This window comes from Coregonus lavaretus (assembly GCF_964263955.1).
Source record: "Coregonus lavaretus genome assembly, chromosome: 34".
NCBI lineage: Eukaryota > Metazoa > Chordata > Actinopteri > Salmoniformes > Salmonidae > Coregonus > Coregonus lavaretus.
Genome location: NC_140021.1, coordinates 30,152,732 through 30,164,074, shown reverse-complemented (window position 1 = coordinate 30,164,074; position 11,343 = coordinate 30,152,732).

The following is an 11,343-nucleotide window of genomic DNA, read 5'->3' as shown; positions in this document are numbered from 1 at the left end:
ACTTTGTGCAATAATAGTGTTTAATGACTACCTCATCTCTGTACCCCACACATACAATTATCTGTAAGGTCCCTCAGTCAAGCAGTGAATTTCAAACACAGATTCAACCACAAAGATCAGAGAGGTTTTCCAATGCCTCACAAAAAAAGTCACCTATTGTTAGATTAAAAAAATATATATATGCCTTTGAAGTTATTAATTACACTTCGGATGGTGTATCAATACACCCAGTCACTACAATGATACAGGCATCCTTCCTAACTCAGTTGCCGGAGAGGAAGGAAACCGCTCAGGTATTTCACCATGAGGCCAATGGTGACTTTAAAACAGTTAAGAGTTTAATGGCTGTGATAGGAGAAAACTGAGGATGGATCAACAACATTATAGTTACTCCAGAATACTAACCTAAATGACCGAGTGAAAAGAAGAAAGCCTGTACATAATACAAATATTCCAAAATATGCATCCTGATTAAAATAAGGTACTAAAGTAAAACAGCAAAGAAATGAACATTATGTCTGTCCTGAATACAAAGCGTTACATTTGGGGCAAATCCAACACATCACTGAGTACCACTCTTCATATTTTCAAGCATGGTGGTGGCTGCATCATGTTATGGGTATGCTTGTCATCGGCAAGGACTAGGGAGTTTTTTAGGATAACGCAGGCAAAATCCTAGAGGAAAACCGGGTTTGTCTGCTTTCCAACAGATACTGGGAGACAAATTCACCTTTCAGCAGAACAATAACCTAAAACACAAGGTCAAATATACACTGGAGTTGCTTACCGAGACGTAATTGAATGTTCCGGAGTGGCCTAGTTAAAGTTTTGTCTTAAATCGGATTGAAAACCTATGGCAAGACTTGAAAATGGCTGTCTAGCAATGATAAACAGCCAACTTTAAAAGGAGTAATGCACGAAAATTGTACAATCCAGGTGTGCAAAGCTTTTAAGAGACTTACCCATAAAGACTCACAGCTGTAATCGCTGCCAAAGGTGATTCTAACATGGAATTCATTTTCAATAACTTTGCTAAAATTTCTAAAAGATGTTATCACTTTGTCAATATGGAGTATGCGTGTAGATGCGTGACCAGAAAAATCTATTTAATCCATTTTGAATTCAGGCTGTAACAACAAAATGCGGAATAAGTCAAGGGGTATGAATACTTTCTGAATGTATTTCAGGGGCTTAAACCTTTGTAGATTGCCTCAAAACATTTGCAGATTCAGGTTATTAATGATAAAGCATACATATATTAGATTATTACTACTTTGTCTTTCTTTTTGAGTGGCCTTTCTCTTTTTTTATTCAAATGTGAAATAATGTATCAGTCATTGCATATCTGCTGTTGCTGATCGATATACAGGACAAGGCTTTCACGCATTGATCAAATCAAACAAAATGATGTTTTCTTTGTTGCTTCATACTTATGATTTGTATACTGTACCAAGACTGACTGGACAAACAAAATGAAATGTATTTCAACATCAATTGTAGATTGATCTGAGAAATATGCCTTGGGCTACAATAGGACACACTGTACTATTTACAATTACAAAGAAGTGTTCTACAGAAAATAATCTCAATGTGCAATATAACATTCATCTAGTTTCATTACGCATTTTTAATTTTCAAAGGTTTAGTGATATCATAAATGGAATTATTTAGGGTTACATAATTGATTATGAATGAATTCCCCATTGCACTGAGACCAAAGACCGATCACAATGTTCATTTTGTCAGCATACTAAAATGTTCTCTACCATGTACCGTGAGAGCTTCTCTGTGTCCCAATGTTCACAATCTCTCACTTCATTCCCCACCAGCCAGAGTCCAAATGATATCTCACCACTTAACGTTGAATCAAACCACTGCATCTCCTACAGCACTCACCACTTTGAACACACCACCACAGACCTATATTCACTCAGACAAACACATGTAGAGACACACGTAGACACACGCAGAGAAGCATGCACACACACACACAATGAATGATTCATCAGCTGCTCCAGAACTCAACCCCTGCTTTATTCATAACTAGTCCATCTACAGCGGTTGAGTGACTGAGCACAGCAACCCACTACACTCTACTGAACATTACTGTAAGACCCAAGGGCTTTCAAGCCTCCTGCACGAGAGCAGCCCTTTCATGACGCCCTATAAAAATTGGATTATTTTCCAAAACAGTGTTAAAGAGTGGATGGGATGGAGGGAGTGGACGTGATGATCCCAATGGCTTTTCCATGCCTACAGACATTATTTTTTTTACCATATTCCCTACATAGTGCACTATAAAGGGAATAGGGTGCCATTTGGGACGTATACTTTGCTTTGAGATTGGCTCTGTTTTCCCCTGTGGAGAAATGCTGTGTTATTTGGGCTCTCTGGGACATCTGCTTGTTAAACCCTGCCACCGGAAACTGCTAATGTTTTTTTTATAGCCACTCGAAGTCTGTGTCCCAAACGGCACTCTATTCCTTATTTAGTGCGCTAGTAAGACCAGGTCCCATAGGGCTCTGGTCAAAAGCAGTGCACTATATAGGAAATAGGTTGTCATTCAGTAGACCTGAGCGTTAAGTCTGTGTTACACAGTGATTGCAACAGTTTCAAACTAGCTGGTCTGTGATAAGAAAGCTATTCGTGTTTCTCCAGTAATGACTTGCATCACTAATTTTACACTGATTGCTTTCACCCAACTTGCTCTTAACATGCTTTTTTAGATTGAGAAAAGCAACATTGTGCTGTTGTTGAGATAGGGTGCACTCTACTGCAGAGTGCTGTTACTTTTTTCCCATACAAATGAGGTGAAACGAACAATGTAACTCAATAGTGATTGCCTGAACTCAAAATGGAGGACAGAGGATTCAAATTTCTTCTAAACTGTGACCCTGTTTTGTTCCGATCTCATTGCAAAACTCTTTAGGAAACGACGACTCGACACTAGAGCCTCAAAATCACACAAAACCCTAGCTGTCTGTAATTTCTGTAACTAGTGTCATTTTGATTACATTTTAAATAATAAAGAATGTTGTTTAAATCATGTTTTCCACTCTTTTGTTCACATCTAATATCTGACCTTAGTTACTGTTGTGATATTGGGGAATTGTACAGTACAAGTATAAAGACCCATGGGGCGGCGCACAATTGGCCCAGCGTCGTCCAGGGTATGGGGAGGGAATGGCCGGCAGGGATGTAGCTCAGTTGGTAGAGCATGGCGTTTGCAACGCCAGGGTTGTGGGTTCAGTATGATTATTATTATTTTTTTATAATGTATGCACTCACTAACTGCAAATCGCTCTGGATAAGAGCGTCTGCTAAATGACTAAAATGTAAATGTAAATAATGAATCATTTATACCTAAATAGCAACACAAAAGAGACTGCCCTGGTGGCTGTGCTGCCCCTCTCGGTCTGTCTCTTATTCTCCTCTTCCTAACGTGCATTTTCCTTCCCTCCAGCAGAGTCTCTCCTCTTCCCCCTTTGAACTCTGTTGGTTCTTCCTGCTGTGTGAGTGCTGACAACTCTCCATCTCTAAGGAGGAATCAGCAGGGACAGTATTTTACTGGGCCGTTCCCCATCGATGGCAATGTCTCTAGTAAACAAACAAACCACTCAGTGGAGTGTTAGGGTAGCCGATATTTTTAATTTGCCGTTCCTTCTGGTCCTTCTTGCAGCATTGATGTAAAAATATGTTTTTAAAAAAGGAAAAGGATGAAATTACTATGTCTGGGTAAAGTAGTGTAGTCTGCTGGGTTTAGCCTCTACATCAATGTGTTTTGCAAAGCAATTCAGCCAAAGCAGTGACTGCAATCTCCCCGGAAATTGAGTTTTCGATAGGCGTTAAGAGGAAATATTCTGGGGGTAGTCTGTACTATCATTCAAACACCAAGCTTGGTCCGAATTATTCAATTGCAAACACCCGCCTAGCATCGGCAAAACCTGTCCCATTCAGCCCATATTCACTGTTGACTATTCTACTTCCCTGCTGTTGTGGATAAATAAATGAATGGCACACACACACACACACACACACACACACACACACACAGAAACAGATGGAGGATGCTTGTAGTAAACGTTAGTATTCTGTACCCCCAAGCCACTAGACCCCATAACAGAGATGATTAATTGAAATATCACACCAAAAACAACTCAAACACCTTGGACCCACTCCAATTCGTATACCGCCCTATCAGATCCACAGATGACGCAATCTTTACTGCACTCCACACCGCCCTCTCCCACCTCGACAAGAGGAACATGTGAGAATGCTATTCATTGACAGCTCAGCGTTCAACACCATAGTGCCCTCCAAGCACATCATTAAGCTAAGGACCCTGGGACTGAAAACCTCCCTCTGCAACTGGATCCTGGACTTCCTGATGTGCCGCCCCCAGGTGGTGAGGGTAGGCAACAACACATCCGCCATGCTGACCCTCAACACAGGGGCGTGCTTGGGGCCCCTCAGGGGTGCGTGCTTAGTCCCTTCCTGTACTTCCTGTTCACCCACGACTGTGTGGCCGCGCACGACTCCAACACCATCATTAAGTTTGCTGACGACATGACGTGGTAGGCCTGATCACCGACGACAATGAGACAGCCTATAGGGAGTTCAGACACCTGGCAGTGTGGTGCCAGGACAACAACCTCTCCCTCGACGTCAGCAAGACAAAGGAGCTGATCGTGGACTACAGGAATCGGACGGCTGACCATGCCCCCATTCACATCGACAGGGCTGTAGTGGAGTGGGTCGAAAGTTACAAGTTCGTCGTTGTCCACATCACTAAGGAATTAACATGGTCCACACACACCAACACAGTCATGAAGAGGGCACGACAACGCCTCTTTTCCCTCAGGAAGCTGAAAAGATTTGGCATGGGCCCTCAGATCCTCAAAAAGTTATACAGCTGCACCATTGAGAGCATCTTGACTGGCTGCATCACCGCTTGGTATGGCAACTGCTTTGCATCCGACCGCAAGGTGCTACAGAGGGTCGTGCGTATGGCCCAGTACATCACTGGGGCCAAGCTTCCTGCCACCCAAGACCTCTATACCAGGTGGTGTCAGAGGAAGGCCCTAAAAATTGTCAAAGACTCCTGGCACCCAAGTCATAGACTGTTCTCTCTGCTACCGCACGGCAAGCATTACCGATGCAGCAAGTCTGGAACCAACAGGACCCTGAAAAGCTTGTACCCCCAAACCATAAGGCTGCTAAATAGTTAGTTAAATAGTTAACCAAATAGCTACCCGGACTATAGCATTGACCCTTTTTGCACTAACCTTTTTGACTAATCAAATACGCTGCTGTTACCGTTCATTGTCTATCCGGTTGCCTAGTTACTTTATTCCTAGTTATATGTACATATCTACTTCAATTACCTCGTACCCCTGCACATCGACTCGGTACTGGTACCCGTGTATATAGGCAAGTTATCGCTACTCATTGTGTATTATTACATGTTATTACATTTTTATTATTTCTGTATTTTTCTTTCTCTCTGCATTGTTGGGACGAGCCCGTAAGAAAGCATTGCACTGTTGGTCTACACCTGTTGTTTACGAAGCATGTGACAAATAAAATGTGATTTAAAGATTTCAGTTGAGCTCGGCATCCCAGGGTCTGACAGCTAGGTTACACCGGCGCAGCAGCATGTGTGTGTCTACCTGGATGTGTCTCACTGAGGCTGTGATTGACTTTGTAAACAGGAGTTTGTTCGCTGTTTCTTCTCTGAACGTGACAGATCTTGGGTGTAAATTGAAAGCAGGTTTCATCGAGCTGATGTTGGGAGATTTGAGGGTCTCTTTGACTCTCTGTCAGTCTGAATGGGGAATTCACTGCTGCTAGACTTGTTCAAGGAATACAATTGTGTGCTTTTAGGATCAGCACCTACAGCGATGGACCGGTGGAGTGTATTAGGTAGGGCCAGGAGCTTTCTGTGCGCACACACACACACACAACTGTGAACACACACATGAACACATGTGCATGCACACATACAACTGTTATCCCATTCTTCCGAATAAATCATGTGGTACAATAAATAACAGCAATAGCTTACTTGTTTTACAAGCATTTTGTAACCATCCTCATAGAAAACAGTAAGAATAGCCAAAATAAAGAAAATTACAACAAGCCAGAAAAAGCTTCCTTTAGGGAATACTTACCATATATCCTGTCACCAGAACCTGCTTCACACAAACATGAGTCTACCCCTGGAGGAATACACTAGACAGGAGTAACACTCCACAAAGAGGCAGAGAGACACACAGAAGAAAGCTTCAGGGACTCAAACAATAACATTGTGTCCATTTCTCCATATCCCACCTCAGGTGGGCCACTGAAGGAGGGGACTGGGGTTTAGGTAAAGGTGGGAATGGAGAAGTGCACTGCCAAGAGGATTTCTCTATACTGTCAGTGGTTTGTAGTGGTGTCAGTGGCCAGTCCAACAGTGTAGTGTACTATAATATTATACATATAGTATAGTAGTATTATAGTATATTAAACAACATGCCTGTAAGCATAATAATCTGGTAAAACCAGCCTGGCAACCACCCCTCTAAAATGAGCAGAACAGTAGGTATGGATGGTCCACTGAGTGGTGAGTTTTATCAGAAAGTGCATATATGATGTCTTATTGCCATCTAGTGGTAGTGAGTGGTACTCATGGAATACAGGTGCATTTGGAGTAGTCGCTTGCTATCCGCGTTGCCTCAGACATTTTCAAACGCTACGGTTGCCTAGGGTCTGGTTTTCGAGACTACATTTGGAATAGGATGCAATTTGAATTCACACGATAGTCTAGATAGAACTACCCAAATGGTTGCCATTTTATTAACTTTTCAGTAGCTTTTATATCAGCAGCATTTCAGCTTAAAAGCACGTTCTCCAAATATACAATTATTTGTCATGCCAAGTTTTGAAATGCTTTGTCACAGCAATTTCACAGGATGACTCAACAAATCTCTCTCCATGTTTAGTGTTGGAATTGACTTCACAGTGTGTTTTGGAGACAAATAGCTCAGAAATAAATACACTATACATGGTCAAAAGTATGTGGACACGTCCCAAATTAGTGGATTTGGCTATTTCAGCCACACCCGTTGCTGACAGCTGTATAAAATCAAGCACATAGCCATGCAATCTCCATAGACAAACACTGGCAGTAGAATGGCCTTACTGAAGAGCTCAGTGACTTTCAACATGGCACCGTCATAGGATGCCACCTTTCCAACAAGTCAGTTAGTCAAATTTCTGCCCTGCTAGAGCTGCCCCGATCATCTGTAAGTGCTGTTATTGTGAAGTGTAAATGTCTAGGAGCAACAACGGGTCAGCCACAAAGTAGTAGGCCACAAAAGCTCACAATAGAGTGCATTCGGAAAGTACTCAGACCCCTTGACTTTTTCAACATTTTGTTACCTTACAGCCTTATTATAAAATGGATTAAAACATTTTTTTACAAATCACACAATACCTCATAACAGGTTTTTAGAAATATTACATTTACATAAGTATTCAGGCCCTTTATTCAGTACTTTGTTGAAGCACCTTTGGCAGAGATTACAGCCTTGAGTCTTCTTGGGTATGACGCTACAACCTTGGCACACCAGTATTTGGGGAGTTTCTCCCATTCTTCTCTGCAGATCCTCTCAAGCTCTGTCAGTTTGGATGGGGAGTGTTATTTTCAGGTCTCCCCAGGGATGTTCGATCGGGGTCAAGTCCGGGCTCAGGCTGGGCAACTCAAGGACATTCAGATACTTGTCCCGAAGCCACTCCTGCGTTGTCTTGGCTGTGTGCTTAGGGTCGTTGTCCTGTTGGAACGTGAACCTTCGCCCCAGTCTGACGTCCTGAGTGCTCTGGAGCAGGTTTTCATTAAGGATCTCCTTGTACTTTGCTCCGTTTTGGTACCCTTCCCCAAATCTGTGCCTCGACACAATCCTGTCTCTGAGCTCTATGGACAATTCCTTCGACCTCATGGCTTGGTTTTTGCTCTGACATGCACTTTCAACTGTGGGACCTTATATAGACAGGTGTGTGCCTTTCCAAATCATGTCCAATTAATTGAATTTACCACAGCTGGACTCCAATCAAATTGTAGAAACATCTCAAGGATGATCAATGTAAACAGGATGCACCTGAGCTCAATTTCAAATCTCATAGCAAAAGGTCTGAATACTTATTTAAATAAGGTATATATATATATATATATATATATATATTTTTTTAAACCTGTTTTCGCTTTGTCATTATGGGGTATTGTGTTTAGATTAATAAATAAAAAAATACATTTTAGAATAAGGCTATATAACGTAACAAAATGTGGAAAAAGTCAAGGGGTCTGAATACTTTCCGAATGCACTGTATAAGAAAGCTCAGGAAATATATATATTTTTCATGCATATTTAACCCCTTATTTTTGTTTGCACAAAACTACCTCCATACTTCCATTAATTTTTATGGGTTACCTTCAGACGAGTCCCGTGACACTCTTTCCATAGAGTGGTCATATTAGTTTGTAGGCCAAACCCTTCAGACGATTTCGTGAGAAGACTGAATTTCAGGATGTCTCTTGGTCTGACAAACACCGCCGTAGCTCGACCACCTTCCACCACAGATGCGGAAGGCCGTGGGTGGATTGAGACGCAGCCCATGCGAGAAAAAACCCCAGATATCTATAGCTTTAAGCTGCAATATGTAACTTGTCATTCTCTTTGACAGCAAGTCTAAGAAGTTATTTCTATGCTTCCCGTTCTTACGTCTTTTACTTCCGGTTTTGTACACCAGCTTGAAACTATATTTTCAGTTATGGAAAATATATTTCACAGCGGTTTAGATGGTACAATGACTCTCTACACCAGGGCTGCCCAACCCTCTTCCTGGAGATCAACCGTCCTGTGGGTTTTCAGTCCAACCCTAATTTAACACACCTGATTCTACTTATTAGCTGCTCAACAAGACCTTAACTAGCTGAATCAGATATGCTAAATTAGGGTTGGACTGAAAACCTACAGGACGGTAGCTCTCCAGGAAGAGGGTTGTGCAGCCCTGCTCTACACTATACATGTTTGTTTTGTCACAAACTGAAATTAGACTATTAGAAAAGGAAATAGTGGAGCAATTTCTGCATATCACAGCTTAAACTGACAGATTTTGATGGGGATTTTTTTATTATGTTACTTAGATTGACGTGTCGGTGCGTCAATAGGCTTAAGGAAAAGGGATAACCTATACTTGGAAAATGATCCTGAGGAAAATGTTGAATAACCAGCAGGCCCTACACTTGTAGTCCACACATTGACCAGGAGATGGCAGTCTTGAAACACGCAATCTGCCATCATCAGCACGTGCCTCTGTCCCAGTTAGTCTTTCTGTGATTCCTATCTCCTTGCCTCCTTCTTAACCGTATTGGAAGAGAAGGTCGATGGTCCCTTCCCTATGACCTTCTTTTCCAATAGGTTTCAGGAGGAGAGAGCATGCAAGGAATTGAGAAAATATGAATTGAGAAAGAGCCTGTGGCTGTTGTTCATGACCAATGCTGCTACATTTTTGCTTCAGATACTAACAATGACAATACTGGCGGTCAAAAGTTATCAAAATGTTAACTTTATTTGGATACATTATAAAGATAGAGTTGCCTACTATAGCAATAGACAAAATATAGAAATCAGTTTGTTCACACAAACAAACAAAACAGCATTCATTATATATGGAAACAAAAGACAACTCTGACTAGAGAAGACACCTACCACATCTCCCCTTAATAAATCATTAAACCAGCGGTAAGTCGATATTTCTGTGCTGATCATTTTCTTGACTCAGAACCCTTACAGCATATGTGCATTCATGAAATTGTAACTCACAGAATACTATGTAACCCCAATACAAATCAACAATATGAATATGTTTGTATACAATATCAACATAGAAAACAGTCAGTGTTATACCAAGCATTGGATGCTAGTTAGTGAATGTAGCTACTACTAGCTAGTATTGATTCTCAGAATAGGAAGCAATTATATGAGTAACAGTATATCATAATAATATAATGATGACAATAGTAAGATAATAATAAGACATCCTGTACTCACAGTATTAAAGGGCGACTGCACTTCCTGATTTGGCCTCAATTTAGATTTTGTTCATTAAGAAATGCAAGTGGCCATGACTGAATTCAAATGTGAGTTGGTTGTGGATTGATGTGGGTGTCTCGTGTGTTCGCAGGTGGGAACAGTTAGCCAAATTATTTGACCAATTAGCTTCAGCCGGCTGGTGTGCCACAGTGGCAAAGTTGGTTTGACTTTGGATAGCCTACCTCTGGGGATAGTTAGGGACCGTCAATAAATTACACAACGTAAATGGGACAATATTTTCATGTTGCACATCTTTTAGTTGTCTCAAATGCTTTCAATATTTGTATATGGATTTCTACAATTCATAGTTGGTTTGAGGTTAAGTCATTGAAATGTAGAGCTATTGACCTTTTAAAATATTGTCCTATGTACATTGTGTAATTTACTGATGGTCCCTAACTAGCCCCACAGGAATATCGAATGTCAAACCAAATTTACCATTTGCATTATGATGGTGTTGCATGCAGCTGCACTCCGAATTGATTATTATTTGGGTGCTGCCAGCTGTAGGCATGTGGGCAGGAATAAAATAAACACAACCCACAGAAAACTATTACGGTAACTTTCATTCCGTGACATACGATTCTTTCCCCATCATCTCCCAAATCTCAGTTTTGGACGAGACTGACTATCTGACCAAAATTATCCTATTTACACTTTGTAGTCAATTTTCACACTATATAAAATGTTTGACTCATATTGATGGCCCCTAGGCCATTTCCAAAACGAGAAGTTGCTTTTTAGGGCCAGTTGCTCTTTAAGCCTATTGCAATACTATCATCATGGGCCACGTTGCAATACTGCATCAGATTAGTAATTAATGTTTAATTCCTAACTAATCTGAATAATTAAGAGACCTTACTCAGAGAGTTATGGAAGCATATAGCTGCCAAAAACAATAATATTGAAATGCAATATGTTATTGATTTATCATTATCCAATTTGCGTTTTAATTACATTTTCAGCAGTTTACAAAGAAGGTAGGGTTTGATACATACAAATACAGTTGAAGTCGGAAGTTTACATACACTTAGGTTGGAGTCATTAAAACTCGTTTTTCAACCACTCCACACATTTCTTGTTAACAAACTATAGTTTTGGCATGTCAGTTAGGACATCTACTTTGTGCATGACACAAGTACTTTTTCCAACAATTGTTTACAGACAGATTATTTCACTTATAATTCACTGTATCACAATTCCAGTGGGT